General features: G+C 37.1%; 1 pseudogene; it reads left to right on the top strand.

Moving 5' to 3' along the window:
• The first annotated feature begins 9,523 nt into the window (after positions 1–9,523).
• LOC123464036 lies at positions 9,524–9,804 on the top strand (annotated as a pseudogene).
• The last annotated feature ends 15,941 nt before the right edge of the window (positions 9,805–25,745 follow it).

Genomic DNA, 25,745 nt, shown 5'->3' with positions numbered 1-25,745 from the left:
TTGCTTGGAATATCATTTTCCACCCTTTAATCCTGAGGAGGTGTCTGTCTTTAGTGGTGAGGTGGGTTTCTTGAAGACAGCAGATTTAGGTGTCTAATTTTCTGATCCACCCTGTTAGATTATGTCTCTTGATAGGCGAATTAAGGGTAATAATGGTGATGTTTGATTTTATTCCTGCTATATTGTGGTGGTTTGTGTGGCTTTTTGTTTTCTTGGACTTTGTAGTATTTTGTGCCTTCTCTGAGTTGGTTATTGTGATCTGTTTCTTGTAGGCACTTGAGGTTGTTTATTTGATTATTCTGTGTGGAGAATTCCCTGAAGTACTCTCTGCAGGTTTGGCTTTGTGTTCATACAGTTATAAAGCTGAGTTTTATCATGGAAAGTTTTGCTTTTACTGTCTTTTATGAGGGATACTTTCACTGGGTTGAGTAGTTTGGCCTGGAAGCCACAGGTTCTTAGACTTTGCAGTGTTCCATTGCAGGCACTTCTGACTTTCAGGGTTTCCATTGAGAAGTCTGAAACAATTCTGATGGGGTTACCTTTAAATGTAATGTGTTGTTTTTCTCTAGCTGCTTTTAGGATTTTTCTCTTTGATATTGATGTTTAGAGTCTTAATGACAACATGTCTTGGAGAATTTTTCCTTTGGTCCAATCTGTTTGGAGTTCTGTTAGCTTCTTGTATTTTGATTGGCCTTTCTTTTGAGAGAGTTGGAAAGTTTTCTTCAATAATTTTGTTGAATAAGTTCTCCATTCCTTTGGTCTGAATTTATTCCCCTTCTGCTATTCCCATAATCCATATGTTGGGATATTTAAGGGTATCCCACAGTTCCCTCATGTTCTATTTATAAAAGTTTTTGAATTTATTGAAACTTTTGGACTCAAGAACTGTTTCTTCTGCTTTGTCTTCCAGTTCTGAGTTTCTATCCTTCACATGGCTGATTCTGTCCTTGAGAGCTTCTATAGAGTTCTGGGCTTGTTTAATTTGTTTTGTATTTTCTACTGCTTTTAATATATAGTTTCCATCCCTCTGTTGAGTTCCCTTTTCCTATAATTTTCTGATTTTCTTAATGCTTCTTGGAATTCATTCTGTATTTCTTTATATCTTCATTGAGCTTAGCCAGCTGGTTATTGAGGTCCTCTGCTTTTCCCTATCCTTCACATAATTTTTGGAACCCTTCTGGTTCTTTTCTGTTGGGTCTAATCTAGTGAGAAAAACATTTATATGATTATTGGTCCTTTGTTGATTTTCTATAAGTTCTGCTATTTTCTTGGTCAGGGTTGCATAGCTTGTATCTTCATTTTGGGGTTCTGATCCTATTGTCTCTTCTATGTTTTGATTAGTCACATCTATTTTGGGACTGGGCCATCTTGTTGGATTTGCTTGCATTTGCTTTTTTTCATGTTATTCCTTTTGTGCTGTGGTCTGCCTATCATAGCATAGGAATCTTTTTTAATTTAAGAAAAAGCTGTAGTCTACCCTTGAAGTGTCTTCAGTAGTTATTCCCTTTTCTGTTTGCTTTCACTAGGCTGCTGGTGGCAATGGGGTCTGCCTTTCCTTCCCCAGGAGCTGAGGTGTGGTTAGACAGATGCCATCTTGACCAGAAGTCCTATATGAGCCCTTCTTTATTAATTCTTTTGATAGAAAAATTTGTCCAACTTCTACAGAAAAAGTTAAACAGTTTATAACCAAATTTCTTTCCCTTAGTTCTATATCCTTCCAAGGAATTCTTTGCATAGGTATTTCTTTAACTAGTTGATTTTTTTTTTATATTTTATTTTATGAGCAACCTTAATTCTATGGCTTTTGAGAGCAAAGTGGTGAGATCTCAGTCAACAGCTAGAAATGTCAATTTCTTGCAAGTGACAACTACTCAATATTAATTAAATGAAAAACATTTCAAATTTGTGTACTCAAATAGAGTCTGCCTCAAACTAATATAACTATTCTTTAGCTGGGTGAATTAAGGGGAGGTAATTTCCAAATTGTTCTCCAAAAATGTATTTTTTGATACTGATAAAACTTAACCACACATGTACAGGAGAAAAGGACCTCATCTTAATGGAAAATAGTTGGTTATTGTTTTTTGGTCTGGAAAATTCAAGAGAACTATTACTTATAAGTCATGTCTCTAGATTTTTTCCAAAGTATCCTGAATTATAGTAACATATATTAGGAAGATGATAAAATGTATTTTGCTGTTGTTGTTTTGTGGTGTGTTTTGAAAACACTTATTTTTTAGGCACATCAGCAACAGTGCATGCCTCATTCTCAACCATATGCATCCTTTCATAATCCAACCTTCCAATATCCTCACCCCAATTCAGCACATGCAGATGTCCATCATATTTGTTCATATATTGTTTGATTCAGTCATGATCTCTAGACTCTCTAGAAAGTGTGCAAAGATCTGATAGTTTTCTGTCCTGGATTCTCATATTTTTTTGATTTTCAGTGAGAAAAGAGTACAACGCTTCAACCCTAAAGCTGACATGCATGACTCTGTTTTGTATTATCTGCTCTCTTTTTGCTCTCCCTGATTATTTTTAATGACTTTGCTATTTTCTCTGGAAGGTTTGGTTTATATTTGATTAAGGATAAAACAATACTGATGCCATAGTTAATATTGCAATGGGAAGTACCTCTTTTGTGTTTCTCTAAAGGTAAATGTCTTTTCCCAATTCCTATATTGTATCCTTACATACTACCATAATACATGTGCATCTTTAATATTAAAAATAAATTGTACATATTACTAAATTTTCCTCTGTAGAGTGTTAAAGTAATGGATAATTTTATTTAGCTTACTTTGCATGCATTCAAAAAATTTCATTTATATACTTATTACAATGTTGTGGACAGAAATGAGTAAGACGTTTTCTGATCTTTAAGAGTTTTTCCACCCAGTTGTGGAGGATTGACATTCATGAGAGAAAGTAAAATAAAGAAGAAGAAGTGCTCCAAGAGAAGTATGAGAAAAATGCTTCTGGACATGCAGCAATTATTTTGATTTGAGGGACCTAGAAAAATACAATAGTTTATTGTTGGAGAAATTTTTACACAGAACTATTTTTCAAAGATGCATTTTCTTAAAGGAGCCCTGAAAATCATATCCTCAAAAAAAAGAAAAAACTGACATTATTAGACATGGTAAAAGCCCTCCACCAATGTTACCATTAACAGTAATGGATGATTCAAAATTCAAATCTTTCACTTCAAGTCATTACTATTAATAGGACAAAATGAAAGAAAATGCCAGATAGTCCTCCTGGAAATACAGAAAAGGTGAAAATGAGAAATATGAGCTGGGATTTTAATTTGTAAGCCTGGATGTAATAAGATAGAGTACAGCCTACTGTAATTTATCAAAAAAGTTAGCTGTTATCTCCTTATTGTAATTTTTTTTCTTAGATTGTTTAGGCTCTACTTTTTCTTATTTAGGTTAAAATCTTTGTTCAAAGTAGGGCATGAAAATATTTTAAAAAATAGATGAGCTTCTTGAGGGTAGTTTAGATGTATATGTATCCCATAGACTCATTTGTTTGAACACTTAATCACCAACTAATGGCTATTCTGAAAGTTTGTGGAACTTTTAAGAGGTGGAGCATTGCTGCAGGTAGTGTCACTGGTTCTCTCTGCTTCTCTGCTGAGGTTGAAAATGGGATGAGTTTTCTTGCTCCTGCCATTCTTTCCCTGCCTGGATGGACTTCCCTTCAACACTGAGCTGAAAATAAGTATTTTCTTTTATTTTTTAGACAAAGTGAGAAAGAGGAGAGAGAGAGAGCACACTTCAGCCACTGATATTGAAGTTCAGATGCTTTTGCCACCTAGTGGGCATGTGTTACCTTACACTTGCCTCACGTTTGGGCTTCTGGCTTATCTTGGATCTGGAGAGTTGAATGTGGGTCCTTAGGCTTCATAGGCAAGCACCACAAGCACTGAACAATCTCTACAGACCTATTTTCCTTTTTGAAGTTACTTCTGCTCAGGTACTTTGTCCCAGCAACAAGAAAGTAGTTGATACACTTCATCTATTCTATTCTTGCTATTTTTACTTTTAAGTGACTTTCTTTGAACACCAACAGAGTATAAAGTTCCAGGTAAGACAGTGGATTAGAAATGCGTCTGAGTGACAGGATGACTGTAGCTAAGGGAAGAAGGATAGAATTGTTGCACTGGAATCAAGATATATCCAATGACTCTCAGAGAACTTTTCCTGAAAATGGACTGGCATTTGCTGCCACTGCTACTGCAGGCACTGGGGTCACAGCTAACACAGTTACCCTGTAGATCAGCTGTAAACATCTGTGCCAAGGAGCTGCCTACAGAGGCAACACAGCTGATCCTCTTTCATGAAGGGACCCAGAAATCTCTGCTGCTGCTGCTGGGCCTTGTCTTATCACAGTCACCCTAAGATCAGCATCGCTTGTTTCTACTAGCAAACTTTGTGTAGAAGCAGCACCTGAAATTTCAGAGAGACCCTCCAGGCAGTTGAAAAGCAAACATGGAGAGTAGACTGGAGCAAGATAAGAACCAGAGGGAGAGGAAACTTGCACACAACAGTTCCAGCCAGAGAAAATGACTCCCCATGCCCCTCCTTTGCCAGGTCAAGCTACAAGGGAGTGCTGTGCTGTGGAACCCAGTATCTCTCTGACACCAGAGATAATCAGTGGGAGGCTCTTCCACATCTTCAGGACATACATCACTGAAAGACTTGCCAGTTGAAAGTTCAATCCCTATTTTACAAAGGGCTTAACCTGTGGGGATGGGTGGGTGATAGGTCAGCAAACTAGCACAAGGTAGTCTATGCTTAAGGAAGAAGTTCTCACATGGATAGCCACATGGGTGTAATTATGTAAACTACTCACACTAGCAGTCATGTGTCACATCTGTGAAAACTGAGAGTGGTGAAAGAACCAGAAGTGGTCAAACCACACCATCCCAACAAGGGGAAAAATTTGGACTGAAAATACAATGATGCAAGAAGTTCAAGGAGGGGCTAGATTCCATAAAAATACAGAGAGGCCAAGCCCATGGGCCTCAACTTTTGGGTCTTAGTCCAAGTTTCAGAGAATTTAAAATGAAGACTCAGAAGAGTAAATTATGAATTATAAGATTTATTTTAGGGAGAGTTAGGAGCCAGAGAGAAGGCAATAAGGAAGGCTAAAAGATTTTCTCCCCTTACCCAGATAGGCAGAGCCCCATTTAGTTGGTGGGCTTGAGTGGCTGACTCAGAAAAGTTCAGCCCACTGGTGTGCTAAGTTCAGAAGGAGTAAGGAAGTGATGCCGAGGAGTGTTGATTACACCCATCTTGGGTGAGATTGAGTTAAACTTAGGTTCTAGTTCTGCTAGTGTAGGAAAGAAAACACCCATGTTTATGTGGGCCAGTCCCTAGCTAACCACTTATCATAAGAAGGCTACTTTGTTCTTAAACCAGTATCAGTAATACTTTCTATTTTATGTTATATCCTTTAAAATTAGTATGGATTTAAAAAAAATCTTTGCAGTTGTTTATTTTTCTAAAATTATATTACTATTTATTTTAATTGTTACTTATGACATCTTAACTTCTACTTTACCAGAAAATACTTTGGTTATCATTTGCTTTTGTATATCCATAATAGTATTCTTTTCTATATTGCTCTACATCTTTAATAATCTCTCTACTACCACTCATAGTTTCAAATATATACTCATCTTCTCATTCATTTTTTATCCTCCTATCTCCATATCTTTCTTGTTTTACTAACTTAACATTAATACTCTACCTTCTAAGCAACATATACACTACATCTTTACCACCAATGGTGCTATCTGTGAATCTTAATGAGGACACAAGTACAAGGGTCCCCTATAACAAGGCAAAGAGAATACTGCTTTTAATTTAGTGGGGGATACTACTGCCATTTATCTCTTCATTAGCTGTATGAAGCATAGTTCCTAGTGGAAATAGCCTTAAGTCAGCAGTCGTAAGATCAGGGAAGGCATGGAAAAATATATTTCAAGTTCTGTAGGTGAATAATTTCCCCAAAGTTGCTATGGCCAACATGATTCCTGAAAATTGATTGGAAAATGATGATATTTCAAATAGATTCATGACAATACCACACTGAAGAGAATTCACAAACAACTATGATACATGGAGGAAGAAGTTTCATCCACAAGAAAACAGTAAAGAACTTTGCATAAGAACAGGTGGACAAAGAAAGGTGGGGAAAGAGTCACTTAAGTCCAGCACAGTACAGTCCCTGTGGTAACAGAGGAGGAAAAAATAATGATTATCCAAACAACCAGAGCATCACCAAAACAATCATAGGAAAACAAAAAACACACAACAATCATAGGCTCTCAATAGTAAAATTCAATGCAAATGCAATCACCTCATCAATAAAAATATATAAACTGACTGGGTTAAAAGGCTTATCTAAGTATCTGTTATCCCAAAGAAGTGTACTTATCTAGCAAAGACGTTCAAAAACTGAGTATGAAAGGATGGAAATGAACCTACCAAGCAGAGGCCATAAACAAGTAGGTGTAGCTAATTTTACAGCTGTAATGTGATCTTAATAAATTGTGCCCTTTATTAAACTGTGGTATTCCTCCTGTTGCTTTTGATTATCTCTGGTTTGAAGACTACTTTATCAGATATCATCATAGCTAAACCCACTTGTTTACTGTCTATATTTGCTTGTAGTTTTCTTTCCAACTGTTGTCACTCATTTTGTGAATGTCTGTTATCTATGGTCCTGTGGCAGTTTGATTATGAGGTTTTTTTCAGGGGATAGGAGTGGTATTTTTAATTATGCTTGCAAATTAAATCTCCAGCAGCCTGTTGTAGAAGCTGTGTCTAAAGTCCAGCCCAAGGATGTGTTTAGAGGTCTTTATATTTGACTTCTGGCTGTTTGATTGTGTCTCTCTGCTATGAATTTAGGGAAGTGAGTCAGCTTCTTCTGTCATTGGTGCTGTTTCCCTTGATATTGTAAGCCTTTCCTCCTAAGCTGCTTCTGATGAGATGATTTTCCAGCAACATGCATGTCACTGCAACAGGACGTCTTGAAGACAACAGATAGTTGGGTCTTGTTTTTCTATTCTAGTCAGACTTTTTATTTTGGGGTGTTGAGCCTATTTACACTTTTATTATATTTAAAGAAGTTATTATTTAAAGTTAGGATTTCCTGTGATGCTGAACTGTGTAAAGTTCTGGTTGGCTGGGTTGCTGGTCTTTCCTTTTCACTTCCCCTGTTATTTCATCAGTTTTTCCGGCTAGGTATGTGAAACATGGCTGTTGAATTTGCAAGTTTTCCCTGATCTCATCTTTCTTCCTCATAGGTATTCTTACATCCATTCATGTGGATGAGATTAATTTTTATTTCTTCTTCTCTATATATTAAGAATCTCAGTCATGCTTGTTTAGTTGCCATGAATTGCTTTAAGTTGTATTTTCCTTGAAACATTCTTATTTCTCCAACAATTTTGAAAGATAACTGTGGTGAGTATAGCACTCTTGGCTGGAAATTATTTACACCTGGCTAGAAATTGTATACTTTCAGTGCCTAAAACAGATCATGCCACATTGTTCTGGTGTTTAGAATTGCCAAGGAAAGATCTGAGTCATTCTGTTGTTCTAGCTTTTGTGAGTGACTTGGGGTTATTCCTTTACAGCTTTTATTATTGTTTCTTTACTTTGAAATTTTGACGTATTGGCTACAATATGCAGTGGGTAGGTTCTTCATTGGTTATGTGTGTTTGGTGTCCTAAATACCTCTTGTTAACTTCTCCTTCTAGTTTTGAATGTTTTCTGCTATGATTTCATTGAATAAACCTTTTACAAATTATCTCAGCTCTTTCTTCTACCCCAGGCACTCTAAGGTTAGACCTTTTAATGGAATCCCAGACTTCTTGGAAAGGTCATGTGTGTTCCTTGATTTTTTTAAAATTATTTTTATTTCTTTATATGGGAGAAAAAAAGAGAATGGGCACACTAGGGTCTCCAGCTGCTTCAAACCAACTCCAGACACATGCACCACCTTGTATATCTTGCTTATGTGGGTACTGGGGAATTGAACTTGGATCCTTTGGTTTCACAGGCAAGAACCTTAACCCTAAGTCATCTCTCCAGCCCATGTCAAGATCTTGAATGGATTCCTTTCATGCATTCAGCTGATTCTTTGAGACATAAATGGCATTATTTTTCATAAATAGGCCTGGGTTCTTCCTTGGACACTACTCCTATTTTTGTGGTTTTGGCTTCCATTTTAGAGTAGTTAGGAGACTGAGAATAGTTCACAATGGGTTGATCTCTCACATCCTCTGTTTCTTGTGTTTTTTCACATCTGACACAGTTTTAACTTCCTCCTTTTCATTAATAGTTGGTGGCTTGTTTTGTCTTTGCAAACCTCCAACAACCTACTTTACTGTACCTCTAATGCTCACCTTTTATTTTTCAACCAATCTGATTACACCTGACTGTGCATAACTTTTTGTACTACGCTTTTGACCCTATGTGGAGCCAATCATTGAAAGACTGATGTTGGCTGGGCCATAGTTCTTGGGGGTGAGCCATGTGGGCGGGCTGGGTGTCAGGGCTTGCCTTCTATAGTTGCATTAGCTCGGGATTCCCGTGTGGGCCAGACTAGGTGCTAGTGCCTGCCTCCACCTGCCTGGGCACTCTCGGCTGGACTGTTGGCTTCTGCAGAGCTGGAGTCCTGGCAATCTATGTGAACCTGAGCATGTAGGCTGTTCTGCCTGCACTGGTTATGCTTTGTGTTTGGAACTCAGTTTGTACATAGGCTCCCAGGCCAGACTGGTAAGCACTTTTTGACTACTCATTATGGTTGAATCTATGAACTACAAATGGCAGCTTTGATTTATCATAGAGTTTAATGTATTTGATATGTCTACTTATACTGAAAATATCAAGGGCCTTAAACTATTTTAACCTTATTTGTCTTACTCCATATGCTATTTTCATATTTCTTCATATATTATCAAATATATATGTCATAAACATATATATCAATATATCCTGTTGCTTTTGAGTGTTCAATATTCATGTATATTTGCCCACATGTTATCTTATTGTTACTTCAATGTTCTCACATTTCCATACTTCCCTTAGGGATCATTGTTCTACTGAATTGAGAATATATCCTTTGTCTTTGATTTAATATATCTTTTTGTGAAAAATATTTTCTCTTTGCCTGAGAAAATATCTTAGAGTGCTTTTCTCTTAAAAGATGTTACTAAGTTGGCAGTTACTTTTTTTCCCAACATACTAAAAATGTCATTGCAGTGAGTTGTGGCTTCCATAGTGTCTCTGGCTACTTTTAACATTTTTTCTTTTATTTCATAATGCTGCTTTAACATGTAGCTTTATGAAGTTAATAAATTCTACAAACTGGTTGGTAATTAGAGCTTTAAATTTTGATTTTATCCCACTTTTTTGCAATTTTTGGCTGCCTTCAATTCTACCATCCCAAAAGTATGCCTCATTTCTAAAATGTATCACTTTGGCCCGACATCCCAATGTTGCTGCTGTGTGAGGTGGTGTCACTTCCTTTTTGTGTAGGGGAACAGAATGACCCCATCGAAGTTGTATACCTGTACATGTGGAAATGCTCCCGCACAGCCACATCATTGGTGCCAAAGACCATGTGTCCATCCAGATGAATGTAGCCAAGGGTGGCAAGGTCACAGGCAGGTTTAATGGAGAGGTTAAAACCTGTGGGACCATTCATAGGATGGGAAGGTCAGATGATTCTATTCTACCATTAGCAAAGGCTGGAGATATTGTCTCAAAGAACTGAGATCTGAGAAAATTATGGATATTCATGGAGTGTTTGTCATAAATAGCAAGAAGCTTAAAAAAGTATCACTTTGATATCTATATCCCCAAATATAACATTTATCAATTTAAGTTGTCAAAACACTGTTCAATATTTCACATTTTATTTTGTTTCCATGAAAATTTATATAGCATATCATAGTTTATTACCTGAGTACAAAGTCTACTTTAGGGTAAAGTAGTCCCAGTGGAGATCCAAATACTTAGGTTTCTTTTTTTATTTTATTTATTTATTTATTTGAGAGCGGCAGACACAGAGAGAAAGACAGATAGAGGGAGAGAGAGAGAATGGGTGCGCCAGGGCTTCCAGCCTCTGCAAACGAATTCCAGACGCATGTGCCCCCTTGTACATCTGGCTAACGTGGGACCTGGGGAACCGAGCCTCGAACCGGGGTCCTTAGGCTTTACAGGCAAGCGTTTAACCACTAAGCCATCTCTCCAGCCCAGGTTTTTTTTTTTCCTGTTTTTGTCCTTCATTCTGTTTAGTGGCTTATTTTTTTTTTACCACTCTTTTTTTGTATTTTTTGACAATTTTATACATACATAGAACATATTTTGATCATAATCCTACCATTATCTTCTCATAGCCCAACTCCCCATCTCCCTTTGCCTGAACCTCTTCTTCCTGTTAGTCCTAATGTCATGTTGCTCTCATTTTTTTCCTTGTGTGTGGGTATAAAACACTGCATTTAATTAAAGTTGCCTTCATGATCATGGGTGGGGGATTATTTACTAAAGCATATGGCTGTACCACTGCATAGAAGGTCTCTTTTCCATAAACAACTAAGTGTCTATAACTCCTCTGGGAGGGATGAGGGACACATGGCCCCTCCATCAACCATGATGTAATGTTGATGAACCTATATCTCGTCAGTCTTGTGCAGGTTACAGTAGTTACTGGTGATGATGCATGCAATGGCCATGCCATACTTGGATCAATTCCATCAATTTCAAATATGAGATGTTTTTAATGTTTTGTTTTCAAAAATTTCTGGTTATTATCAAAGAGAGGACAGGACTCAGTTCTTTATATTTGCCAGTATGAGAAACTTAAGGTTTTTTTTTCCTTGAATGTAAATAATGATGTTTTATGTGTATTGACACCTGTGCAACCATACCTGACAAATATTTTCAACACTTCATTATATATCCCTCTGTTTATCACCAGACTGCCACACTCCCTTCTATCATAATTATTAACTAATTTTGTCTGATTTTTGAGTAAACATAAATAGGATGATTAAACTGAAGGTATACTTACAAGTGTGCCTTTTTTCATAGGACATATTACCAATAACCTTTATTTATGTTTTGTATTCACCTGCAGTCCATATTATTTTAATTACTATGTAATATTTCATAACATAATTATACAATAATGTGTCCATTCTTCTTTTTATAGACAGCCAGTGTTAATTAATTGGAATAAAAGCTACTGTGAACAACCTTGTGCACGTCTGTCAATGGCCAGATGTACTAATTTATTTTACAGTGAACCTGCTGGCTCATAGAAAAGGCAAATTTCCAATTTTTCAAAATAGTTTTATCATTTTATATCTCCAATAGCAATGCATGAGATTTTTAATAAGCTCATTCTTCTTTTCCTACCAAATAAATCATTTTCCTTTTAATCACTCATTTTCTTGTTCACAGTGTAACAAAACTGGGAGTGTGGAATTTAAGCAGTATTTTTTTGTTCTCTCCCTGAACAGTTACTTCTGGCTTTTTGTTCATATTTCCTAAACAAGTACCAGCTTGATTCAACTTAACTCTTGCATCTTGACAGAGGACTCTGAATTGTACCTTGAAGTCTAGATTGTTTTTCTCAGGTTACAACTTCTGAAAATGAGGTGTAACTATGAGACAGAGGAGTGCTAGTTAAATATACTGATCTTACAAGGATTTGGCAGGGTAGTGGCTGATACAATGTTTATTATACTCTTATTTTTTCCCAGGTAGGGTTTTACTCTAGTCCAGGCTAACCTGGAATTCACTATGTAGTCTCAGGGTGACCTCAAAATCATGGTGATCCTTCTATCTCTGCCTCCCGAGTGCTGGGATTAAAGGCATGTACCACCATGCCCAGCTCTACTATACTCTTCACACACAATCAGATCCACTGTTCATGACATAATAGAATCCAAGATTTCAACGAAATTTTCTAGAGTTAATTTGTCTCTATTTTCTCTCCACATTTTTTATAATTCTGACCGTTACTGATGAAAGTCTTAACTGTAATTGCACAAATAACCATAATACATGTAATTTTATTGTTTAAAAATAAAACATTTAAAAACATGTCAAGTAGCCACTGGGTGAATCTTCAGGAAGAGAAGGGTTTTGTTCAAATATGCTCAATTTATAGTATTAAATTTGGATAAAAAACAGTTTTATTTAGTCTGTCCTGCACATAATTTCAGCAGATTATTATATGACCTTATTATGTACTTTGCATTAGCTAAATAATGACATGGATTTGCTTTAGCCATATGGAGAACTTTGGGAATACTTAGTGAATTTAAAATTTCTGATAATAGAGTATGTGTATGCATTGAAAGTCTATATGAGGTATTTAATATATTTTTAAGTTATCTTTAGTATCTTTTGACATTTTCTAAAAATGCATAGAAATGCAGATCCATGTCTTTTAAGTGGAGCATAAATGTCTAAGATTTACAGAAAGGAAAGAAAAAAGTCTCAACTTCATGAAGCTATGATTTTTCTTTGGCCCACTCATTCTAAACACAGCTACCCAGTACAATGTCAGTATATATACATTTCAATATTGAATAATTTCAGAAGTCTGTGGTGTATGCCCACATTCTATTAAAACCCTGTTCACTTTCTCCAATCTTTCATATGGGCTATTACTTGCCAAATGTTAATGTGACAACTGCTATACCCAATTCCAGTAAATATCAAGAACTTTTATGCATACACAGTTTATCACACATATGCCAACAATTTGTTCTGAGACATGTCACTTGTGCAAACAGCCTACAGTTCTTATTTACTGAAGTTTATACCAAGTGAAACTAATCACTTTGATTCAAAGGTTTTGGATTTTCAATCCAGATGTTCATAATCTCTCAAGATAGTTTCTAATCTCACCAGTTTAAAACTGTGAATTAATTAGATGCATTCATAAATTCACCTTAGAGATAGTATTAATATCTAAAGTTCATAACATATTGTATTAGAATTTCATAAAATAAGGAATAAGTTCAATGTGGAAAAGTAAAATATATTTGAAAAGTAAGACTTCTGAAACCTGACAAGATATTCACAAGACCAACCATATTTCCATGCTCAATAAAATTATTTGCTTTTGGTCATACAAATAAAAAATTATGTCACATAAGAATGAAATTTGGTTACAGACTTTAGAAATTTTTATTTGTTTCTTTTTTAATCTTATGAAGTAAATTAATTTGTGTAGGTAGTTTTTCAACAACTATCCAGATCCTACTAAAAAAATGTTTACTAAAAAATTTACTAAAAAAGTTTAAAACCTTCTCTCACCTACTAAGAACAGCTCCAAATAAACCTGTCTTAAAATAGGATGCACCTCCTTCTCACAAATGCTATAGCAGATGTGGCCTTGCTCTTATTGGTGTAATATTTTGTTTGGTCCTGGGATCTTTCCTGAGACTGTATCAAGTAGGTGTTTTCTATGGTCATGTTTGCTTAATGGTGTATCTTCATAGCCCACTAGGGTCCTTTCACAAAGTAGGGGACCAAAAATCAAACATAAAAAGCACTGTGCTGTGAACTAGGGTTTCAAGAAAATCAAGAATTTCTATTTCTCTAAGTGGAGAATTTAAAAGAGAAATATGAAAGAAAAGAATATACACCGATTCAAGAAGAATCATCCATTTCATGCTAAAGAGCAGAATTTTTAAAGAAGAATCCTAAGCAGATGACATATAAGGAAGATGATATTATAAGAGAAATTTTGTATTATCAGAGATATTTGTTCTTTTTCCTTTATAAATAATGATTCATCTTTAAAAACATTTTTTTGCAGGTTAGCATCATGGGGAGTCTAATAGTCATCTCCTATACATCTAACTTCAGACCTTCATGTATAAGGCAAAATAGAATAAAAATCTATTTTTCTATGCTTTCTCTATCTTTTCTTTTTTTCTGGTTTTTCGAGGTACAGTTTCACTCTAGTCCAGGCTGACCTGGAATCACTGTGTAGTCTCAGGTTGGCCTTGAACTCACAGTGATTCCCTCCTACCTCTGCCTCCCAAGGGCTGTGATTAGAGGTGTACATGATCATGCCTTGCTAGGTTAAGATTTTTATAGAGTTCTATTCAGTAACTACTTGTTACATAAAATAAGACATTCACTATATTTTAAGTGTGGCTTTGAAACTATAGAACTGTTATAGGAGGAGAACTTCAGATGACAGGAATGTTAGAAAGCTGATTTCAACTTCTCCATACTTGGTGCATAATGTTTCTTATTAAATACTTCCACATTAAATGTTTTTATATATGCAATAGGATAGCGATTGCTATTTATATCTGTTTGAATGCATATTCTACAATATCACATTTCATGAAACCTGCAGGAACATCTACTCTCTACCCTAAAAAGAGAGAAAAAGACAGAACTATGCCAGTGTGTAAGGATAATCAAGATGTTGAAGACACATGGAGAGACAGCCATTCTTCTAAAGTAAAATGCCACAGTGTTTCAGAAGAAAAAATAACACAGAAAGGTAATTTAAAACTTGATTTTATTTATATTGGTTCAGAATAACTGAGAATATAAATGAGAAACTCTTACACGTGTGTGTGTGTGTGTGTGTGTGTGTGTGTGTGTGTGTGTGTATGTGTGTAAAATAGCAAAATTTGCTTACCTTTGATGGACTGGTTTCCTTGAAATTCTAGTGATGACTTGAGATGTGGAGAGTTATCTTCTGCATCAAATTCCTTAATGAAATTCTAGTTTTTTAGTTTGTTAGAAGCAAGTGTATCTTTATATTTCCCAGAGAACTTCCAGAAAATCTTGAATAAGTAGTTCTCCTTTCACTTTATAAAAGAAAGATGTTGGTGATAATTAGGTTTGCCTGTTTCATTTTTTTTTGTCCAAGAATTATTACACTGAGAGGAACTCTTAGCTTTCTCTTAGCTAAGTAAGTAGAAGCAAAATATTATTAATGTTAATATTTCAAAATGACAAACATAGTGATAAATTCCTATAATTCTTACTGTCCATAATATATGTATGCTTTTAGGTAAATTTTTGTCAATCCTCTGGTAAAATATGCTTATATTATATCCTGATAAGCTGCTTTACTGTATATCAGCAAATGCTTATATTCTCCCATATGCTTATGCCATAATTATTGTAGTAGTTAGTTTCATGTTGCTGGTACAAAGCACTTGACCAAAGCACCTTATTGGAGGATAGGGTTTATTTTGGCTTTCAGATTTGAAGGGAAACACATCACTGCTATAAGGGAAATCAAGATTCCATGGTGGCAGGGAGGAGAATGCAATGAGCAGAGACTGTGCATCACCTCCTGGCCACTATCAGGTAGAAAAAAACAAACAAACAAACAAAAAAAAAAAACAACTGCAGGAACGTGTGCCAAACACTGGCAAAGGGAAGCTGGCTATAACACCCATAACCATACCCCCGACAACACACCTCCTCAAGAAAAGATCCATTACCCAAAATGCCATCAGCTGGGGACTAAGCATTCAGAACACATGAGTTTATTGGGGAAACCGAATTCAATCCATGAGTATAATAACAAATTAATATGTCAAGTTTTGGTTTTTGCTTTATTCTTAACACTTGTTACCATAAGCTACAGAACAGTTTATTTTTACAATGTTTGATGGGTTTTTCTATCTTTTAAAATTAGTACATAGGGTATGTTAAGCTATTGCTACTTAAATTAGTGATTTTAAAATATTTTTATTTATTTGTTTAAGAGACAGAGAGTAGGAGGGAGGGAAGGAGAGAGAAAGAGGGAGAGAGAGAGAGAGAGAGAGAGAATATAAATGGGTGGGTGGGCCAGATCCTCTTGTCACTGCAAATGAACTCAAGATGCATGCAACACTTGGATGTCTGGCTTTATGTGAGTACTCGAGAATTGAACTTGGATTGGCAGGCTTTTCAAGCAAACATCTTTAATGTCTGATCCATCTCTCCAGCCTTAAATGAATGTTTTGATGGAAGCTTCTACCTTATATTGCTAAGAAAACTTTCAGTTCATCATAAAAGACAGAGTTAGAATTTCCAGAACTTGTTTCAGACCAGATGCAAGGGGCAAAAACTAATTGCAGGGGTTATTCTGAAAAAAAAAAAAAGTGGTTATTTTGAGATTGTTTTCACATTCCATTTTCTAGATGTATAAAAATTTTCTTGCAAATCACCTGTCAACCATAATAACTTAGTAGACTCTAATTCACTGAACTGAATTAAAACTTTTTGTAGACTTTTAATCAAGACAGGGGTGTACATTTAGGAATCTGTAGATTCATATGCTCTCAGGAAGCCTACTTGCCCTTCACACTGGGAGTTCTGTTGTCTACCTAAGTCAAACCGTCTGGGGTCAGGCAGGTAGGACAATGCTGTAATCAATCTTTCCCTTCACTTTCTGCACTCAGGTAGGGGATCAACACACTGAGCAGGTAAACACAGTGTAGGAGCCAGAGCCCATGCTTCTGTCCCACTTCACACCAACTCAGGAGCCCCCCACCTTATGCATCCCTGTAATTCCCCTGAACACTGTGTTGCCTTCATGCATCAGTTGGTCCCCTGACACCCAGTGCTACCCTTACCGTCCCCACAAGCTGTCCACACCCACATAGCCTACATACATGCCCTTGTTTGTCCCACATACCCAAGGCTCCCCAGTGAACATCAGTCTCCCACACCCCACACCATCTCCATCTTACACAATCAAACTCAGCAGATCATTATAGCCTTGGTCACCTCCTCTGATTTTTGGCCACCTCAAATCTGGCTAAATACATGGACCCAGATCCAGCCTCTTCTGTGAAGCCTGGTGATCCCCACTGCAGCATACCACCCCTCCCCCATTCCAGCAACTACATGGGGCATTGCATCTGCCCTAGGTGGGGAGCACAGGAATATCTGGCAACCACCACCAGGGAAAAGCAGTGAATCCTCCTGCTCAGTTGGGTACAGTAGGAGAGCAGGGCAAGCACTATGGTTCATAAGCCCCACAGGCAAGGCACAGTTGTGATAGGGCCAAAGAGATACCTGGATCTCCAACCACAGCTTTGTGTCCTCCATCAGCCTAGAGCTGCTGGCATACTTGCATCCTCCATAACCTGTGCATACATAGATATAATGCCATCCCGCTCCAATCTGCTTCACACCCCAAACAGTATACTCACTGATGATCCTACACAGGCAAATACTTGCTTCTCATTTAATAAAATGAGACTTTTATCTGTGGATAGGAAGATCCCAATGCAAATATAAACAACAAGAGACAAACAAATTGAGAGATCTCCATCAAGGTTGACTAGTTCCACCATGGAAGTCTTCAGTGAAAACAGAGGAGACAATAGAAATAGAATCTCAAGATGAAAACAAAATTAACTAGATGACCTTGACCAAGAACATTGCTGAACTGGAAGCAAATCATTAAAAAAAAACAAAAAACAAAAAAAAAAAAAAACAAAGGCACAAAAGAAATGCAACAGAATCATCTCTTAGAGCCCACAGATTTCAACAGTAGGCTTAACTTAAATGAAGAAAATTAGAGAGGTCTCAAAAGAGAGATAACTGAATTGAAGTTGAGTCACAAATAGATCATCTCAATAACCACATGATTAAGATTAATGAAGACATGAAAACTACATGCGCCTGATCAGTGTAGATGCACACAATCCTGAAGAAAATTCTTGCAAATTGAATTCAACAACACATAAAAATCATTATCTACCTTGATCAAGTAGGTTTCATCCCAGGGATGCAGGAATGGTTCAACATATGGAAAGTGATTAATGTAATATATCACATAAGCAAACCTAAACCCAAGAACACATCATCATTTGAATAAATGCAGAGAAGGACTTCAGAAAAACACTTCATGATTAAAACACTGAATAGACTAGGCATGGAGAGTTTACATCTCAACATAATAATGGCTATATAAAAGCAACTGAAGCCCAAATCATACTAAATGGGGAAAGACTCAAGGAGTTTCCATCAAGATTGAGAGCAAGGCTGGGGTGCCTATTCTTACCACTGCTTTTCAATATAGTATTAGAAGCCCTAGCCCAAGCTATAAGACAGGAGAAAGATATAAAAGGGATAAAAATTAGAAAGGAAGAGGTCACAATAGCCCTATTTGAAGATGGCCTGATCCTATACAGAAGTGATTTGAAAGATTCTACCATAAAACTTCTCAAGGTGATAAATTCCTTCAGCAAAATGGCAGGATACAAAATCAACACACAAAAGTAAATTACGTGTCTATATGCAAACAACAATTATACAGAGAAAAAGTTATGGAAGCTGTCCCTTTTTTAATAGCCACACACACACAAAAATAAATACCTTGGCACATAACCAAGGATGTGAAAGACCTATGTAATGAAAACTTAAAAGCACTCAGAAAAGTAGTTGAGGAGAATACAAGAAGGCAGAAAGACCTCCAATGCTACTGGATAGGTAGAACTAATATTGTGAAAATGGCAATTTTGCCAAAAGTAATATATAGATTGAATGCAATATCACTAAAATCCCAGCATCATTTGTGATGAGTAGGACAAGACTTACTGATCAATACTTCAGTTGCCTAGGAAATTAAAGACTCAACTTATGGGACCTCATTGGTTGGGACCTATCAAGCTTTTGTACAGACAACATACCATAAACAGAGCCAACAGACTATACACAGAATGTGTGAAAATCTTTACCAGATACACACTGACGATGCCTAATAGCGAGAATCTACAAAGAACTCAAGTTTTTTTTTTTTTAAATTTTACTTTATTTATGACAGAGAGAGAGAGAAAGACAGAGAAAAAATGGGTATGCCAGGGCCTCCATATGCTGCAAATGAACTCCAGATACACTGCCTCCTTGGCATCTGGCTTAAGTGGGTCCTGGGGAATTGAACCTGGGTCCTTTGGCTTTGCAGGCAAGCATCTTAACCACTAAGCAATTTCTCTCATGCAATAACTCAGAAATTTAAGCAAGAAAAAAAATCAAACAATCCACTCTAAAAAAATATGGCAGAGAACTAATTAGGGAATTCTCAATGAACAAAATATAAATGGCTAATACTCAAGAAAATGTTCAACATCATTAACTATCAAGGAAATGCAAATTAAAACAACTATGAGATTTCACCTTACTCCAGTGACATGGCAATCATTCAAAACATCAAATGACAATAAATGTTGGGGAGGATGTACGAAAAGTTGTAGGTATGACAGCCTACCTGTAATCCCAGTGCCCCAGAGGTATAGATTGGATCCCAAGATTAGTTGGATAGCTACACAGCAAGTTCTGGAATAAAGTAAGGCATCCTACCTTAGTAAATAAAGTGGAAAGCAATAAGGAAGACACTCAAACATCAACTCTGGCCTCTAGATGTATGTGTACCCACATATACATATGCACCTATAAGCATATACACATGCACACTGCACACATACACACACACACACACACACACACACACACACACTTCCTAGTCTTTTCCCTGCAGGTGGGATTGCAAAACTCTACAACGTCTAAGGAAATCATTATGGATACTGCTGAAAAGATAAAAATAGAACTACCAACTGACCCACTATTCTTGTATTGGGCATCTACCCTAAATGTTCCACTTGTCACTGCAGAGATATTTGATCAACCATGTTCAAATCTGCTCAACTTACAATAGCTAAGAATAGAAAGCAACCCAAATGTTTATCATTTGACAAGTGGGTAATGGAGATGAGTATTTATAGAGTGGCATTCTACTCAACAGCAAAGGAAAATGATATAATTAAACACAAGGAAAATGTTTGGACTTGGAACAGATCATACCAAGTGAATACACATAGCACAGAAAGTCCAATGCTGCATGTTCTTCCTTATCAGTGCTCCTTATCCTGGGACTCCTTGAGTTGCAAGCATACCTGACAGGCAACCTGAAGGACCAGTAGTAGGAATGGAAGGATTTGTGGGGAGGGGAATGGGATGCTGGGGAGGATACACACAAAACTAAATCAAAAATGAATTGGTTCCATAGAAACTTTCCTCACAGATAGGAGACTAAATGAAATAACCCTCAATAGGAGTATTGGGAGATCATCTGGAAAGAAGGATCCTGAAGAGGGTGGAATTAAGCTTAACCCTAAGACATTTGGCTCTGGCTTATAACTCCCAGTACCAGAAATTGGTTACAACCCCACATTGAGCTCTTGGTTGCAGAGATCTATAAGTTACCCAAATCAAGATGGGTTTTAGTCAAAGCACTTGATTATCCACCTAAGTTCAAAGGTGAGACTCTATTGCTGAAGACACTACATACTGCCAACATAGAATATGGAGGGATTCAAGTGAGATCTGGAAGGAAGCCAGTTCCCAGATGCTTAGCCCATATAGTGTTGCAAAGTGCTACGTGAGCTGCTGCAGGAAAATGGGCAACAACACTGTAAACAATCAGGGGATATGGCTATGGGAAAGCATCAGCCTGACAAGACGTTAGGACTTTGTTCAATGGAGAGACTCAGCCTATGTGGAGAGCCAATGGCTTTTTAATTGGCTAAGCGATTGAGTCCATGGAAAGAAACCCATCACTGGAATGGGGAACCAAGTCAGAATTATATCAATTGACATCAAGGTTATAATCTCCAATGAAAGTCTTCCACTAATTTTTGGCCAACAATGGTTATCTCCTTAAACCTAGCTAAGCTCACTCTCTGATGGAGAATACATTTTTCTTCTTTTCAGGAGGCAGCAAGAACAAAGAACAATGAAGATGTACCAACAAGACAAGAAAAGACAGCTGACTGCCTAGCAAGAGATGAACTCCCTCTCTGTGGTGGTTTGATTCAGGTGTCCCCCATAAACTTAGGTATTTTGAATGCTAGGTTCTCAGCTGATGGAAATTTGGGAATTAACTCCTCTTGAAGGCAGTGTAATGTTGTGGGTAAGCTTATGGGTAGTATAGCCAGTTTCTCCTTGCCAATGTTTGGCACACTCTTCTGTTGCTATTGTCTACCTTATGTTGGTCAGGGGATGATGTCTGCCATATTACACTCATGCCATCATTTTTCCCTGTCATCATGGAGCTTCCCCTCAAGTTGGTAAGCCAAAATAAACCCCTTTTATTTCCCACAAGCTGCTCTTGGTTGGGTGATTTCTGCCAGCAATGGGAACTGGACTGCAATACTTTCACACATCTGCCAGGGCCCAGGTGAAACTAGAGAGCAATGGGGGAGATGAGTAAGAGTGCTGAAGCCTGACAACCTGTGCCAAGGTGATGGAGACAGACACTGAAGGTAATCAATATGCACCAAAGCAGAAATCCAGAAGATGCTGAGAGCTCAGCACTAAAGTAAATTTAAAGCATACCCACCAAGGCTCAGGAAATTTTGTGCAAGAGGTGGTGGAAAGATTATAGGAACCAGAGAGTAGGAGGGACTATCCAGAGGCATTAACCCCTGGCCCAACCTCACAATGGCTGACTCCTGCTGAGTACCAGCAATCCTAGCAATTCCAGTGAAGAGGGCCCTCAGTGGGATGAGGAAGGGAGGAAGTAATTGATGGTAACAATACGAGATGTGTCCATACAGAGTATACTTAAATAAAAAACTTTTTGTGAAAAACAAATTTTTATGAATATATATTTGTTGTATAAATAGGTGGGTTTCATAGTGGTGTTTTTGTTCATGTACATCATGCCTTTGACCATACTTACTCTTGGTTACCATCTCCTGTCCTTTCTCCTACTGTTGTCCTTCTTTTTACAAAAGTCTCCTTTTCTAATTTACTACCACATCACTGGGGTGACAGTTTATTATCACTAAACCTCACTCCAAAAACTTATGATTTTATTCTAGAGTTCCATCATTTTTCCATTCTTATAGTTGCACACACTCATTGTGACTCTATTGCACTTCATGGGGAATAATATTTAAACCTAACTCTAATGTAATCATGTATAACAATCTAACTTTAAGAAATAAAGTATATGCTATGGGACCAAGTACCCAGCAAGGTCTCCAAGAGAAACTAATGAGAATGGCATTTTTGGTCATAAACAATTATCCTTATGATCACAAAGTAGAAAAGACTGTCAGGAAAAAGGGTGAAATAAATGCAATGAAAGGGGGCAAAAAAGCTGGTGTCTTCTATAAAGCTATTTTACCTTGGTTGTATGAATCTCCATATGTCATTTTACTTAATGTGTTTTACAAAACTTCTGGTTACAAACTATGAAGTTGACCTTATAGTCATTATCTGCTGTGAATTCTAGTCAGGTTAGAAATTCACATCAATATGGCATTTGTATGTATAATCTTACCTATTACTCCTATGAAATTTTCATATTTTCTTTGTTCTTTTGAACAGTGAAAAGGGTAAGAAACACATAAGTAACCAGTCAGAGCTGTCACATCTCACTTATGCCTTCCTAAGCAGTGACAGAAATGATCACATGATAAACCACTAGACAGAGCTTGTAAAGTTTCAGGTCAGCATGTCTAAGCTATTGCTTACACTTACTTTTCCCCAGGGGAACTTAGTGTAACAGGACAGTTATATGGTGAGCTAATTTCAGGTGCTGTGCACTTTTGCTAATGAATTCATTAGAAACTAAGAACACCTGCTGAGCTGTGCACATTGCTATTTTATGCTGACTCAATATTTCTAGGAAGAGTGGGATAAAACTCATATTTTAATATCTACTAATAATTTGTTCTAGATCCTGTTTTTTTTTTTTTTTTCTGACATAGTCCTGAAAATAGTATCTCATTCTTGGAAAGGATAGAGTTGGACAATTACCCAGTACAGACTATGTCTAAACTCAGTGTTTTCTCTTTTTATATATGTACATATGCCTTCATCTCTTCTTTATGTCATCATCCACTTTTTGGTGTATATAATATATACTGTCAGTAGGCCATTAAAAGAAATTTGAGGAAAAATGGTTGAACCTGGAACAGATCATTCTCAGTGAACTTACCCAATCACAGAAAAAAAATCGACACATAGTCTCACTCATCTGCAACACCTAACCTGAATCTGCCCAATATGCCTTACATACCCAGCAAGCACCTCATGGACTAGACAATAAGATGGATGGGAGGGCAGGGAGGGAATCAAAGGGTGGAAAACAGTAATCCGGACACAAACGGAAATGGTACCATAAAATTCTACTTCCTAAAAGACAGACCAAATGGCTGAACCTTCACTAGACCCTTACAGGAAACACCTGAACTACAAGACACTGGAGAGGGTAGGATCAAAACTGACCTAAATCTTCTACATCTTCCCTCCCTCCCTCTCCCCTTCTCCCCTCTATCTCTATCCTCTCTAACTCTTGTATATTAGTTATCTTTTTCCTCAATTTCTTAGTGGACACTGACCTGTAACCCCTACTTCCAGCTTGGGCCTACCATCCACAATGAGCTTTTGACCAGAGAAACCTACAAGGTTTCCCAAAACAATGACAGACTTCTGTCAGAGTACTTGATGACCCACCAAAGGCCAGTGGTAAGACCCTATTGCTGAAGACTCCATACACAGCTGACGTGTAAAATGGAATGACATGGCCGGAAGCCAGGAGAGAGTCAGTCCCCAGACAGTCAGCATGTCTAGTGCCAGAAGGAGCTACATGGGCGACTGGGGGAAAATGACCAATATCTGTCCAAGCAACACATTGTTTAACCTAATTAGCAACAAATAACCGGAAGTGATGCCCACACAAGTGCAATAGTGGTACACGCCATGGTGAGGAACCAATTGCTCTTGATTTGGCTAACTGATCCTCTCAGTGGTATTAGACCCATAGCTGGAGCTGGGAAACAAGTCAGAACCATACCCAAACACAAGCCCACTCTACAATATCAAGCTACCATCAATCATGGGGTACAAGAGGGCCGAAAACTACCATACTGTCTATCAAAAAAGTAAGTGTTATTTCAACTTTCTGGGTGCTAACTTACTCTCCGTTGGAGAATCTGCTTCTCTTTTCCAGATAGATGCAGATCCTAAGAAGAGAGCTGCCCCAACATACCTCAAAAGGGGCCCAACTGAAACTAAGGACAACTGGTGAAATAAGCAAGGGTGATGTTTTCCTGTGAACTGGATACCAGCACAAAAGGGAAGGAGATCAACGCAGAGAAAAATCAACTCCTACCAAAGCAGAGAGCCAGAGCCTCAGAGGCCCCCAACACCTCAGCACTGAAGCAGACCAAAAATGAACCCAACATGGCTCAGAGAAATTTTGTGGAAGAGGGAGCGGAAAGAATGTCAGAGTCACATGTTGGGTCATGATTTGCAGAGACATTTATCATACCAATAACTGGGGGCTAACTCCACAATGCACGACCCATTTTCATTAACAAGGAGGGTCTAATGGGAAAGGGTAGATCACAGATGAGCCTAAATAATGGTACCAAACTGCCTGTATTTACTGAAAAGAAAACTAATAAATTAAATTTTAAAAAAAATAAATTAAATAAATAAATAAATAAATAAATAAAAATGTTTTTTTGGAAAAGGTAGACTAGACATAAGAAATGAAACATATAGGTATGGCAATATGACTTTAGGTAAAGAACTTTTATAATTTTTCATAGTTATTATTATAGGATTATTTGTGGAACAAGAAATTTGATGAATTTTCTGATCTTCCTTCTGATGCAGGATAGCACAACCCCATACTTCTCTTCATTTTGCTCACTTGTCTGATTTGTTCAGTCCTGAAATATTAGCTGTAATGTATGATTTGAAATTGTGTCCCTAGGGGTGGGCCTTAATTTTATGAATATAGTTCCACTGAGTGTCCACAGCTAACTCATCCTCATTGCTTTCTCTCTGCTGATATGAGATCAGCATCCCACCCCTGCCATGCTTTCCTCACCTCAGTGAAACTCCCCCTAGAAACTGTAAACTGAAATAAACACACTTTATAGGTTGCTTCTGGTTAGATGTTCTGTCCCATCAGTATAAAGATGTCTGCTACAGTAAATGATTAGCCTTTCTCTATTGTTTATATCTGAAAAAAATGCCCCAAATACTGCTCACAGTATTTATTTTGATAACAATAGGCATTTTCTTTTAATAGCAATCATTAAACTAATGACTTCCTAAAATTACTTTTTTTCTTCAAATTTAATCTTTTTATTAGCATTTTTGTATTAATATGCAAAGTAATGGTTTTTCATTATGGCATTTAATTTTTTTTTATTGAGATAGTCTCACTCTAGCCCAGGCTGGCCTCTAACTCACAGCAAGATTGTCATGAGTTTGAGATCAGCATGTGACTACAAGAGTAAGTTCAAGGATAGCCTGAGTTAAGAGTGAGACCCTACCTTGGAAAAAAACAAAGAAACAAACAACAAACAAACAAAAAGTGGTTCCACATATATGAGAGAGGACTTGGAATATTTGTTCTGTTGAGTCTGGCTTACTACATATAATCTTAAGTGAAAACCAATGCAGGTGCTTGTCAAGAGGAAGCACGTCTATTTGAGAGGAGGTGTTTTGGAGCCCACCTACATCACCAATACAGCAGCCTGCTCCTGACAGGCATCCCATGTGGAATTTTCCAGATCCTATACATGACATAAAACTCCACAAAACTAAGTATGAGCACAAGTGTAGCTAAACAAAGTGATTATATAGCTCTAAAAAGAAAGAAAAATAACCTCATTTATTTCTAGCTAAAAATGAGGT

This window comes from Jaculus jaculus, chromosome 1 (assembly GCF_020740685.1).
Source record: "Jaculus jaculus isolate mJacJac1 chromosome 1, mJacJac1.mat.Y.cur, whole genome shotgun sequence".
Classification (NCBI taxonomy): Eukaryota; Metazoa; Chordata; class Mammalia; order Rodentia; family Dipodidae; genus Jaculus; species Jaculus jaculus.
Note: the sequence above shows the minus strand (reverse complement) of the source record. Positions and strands in the feature narration are given on the sequence as shown.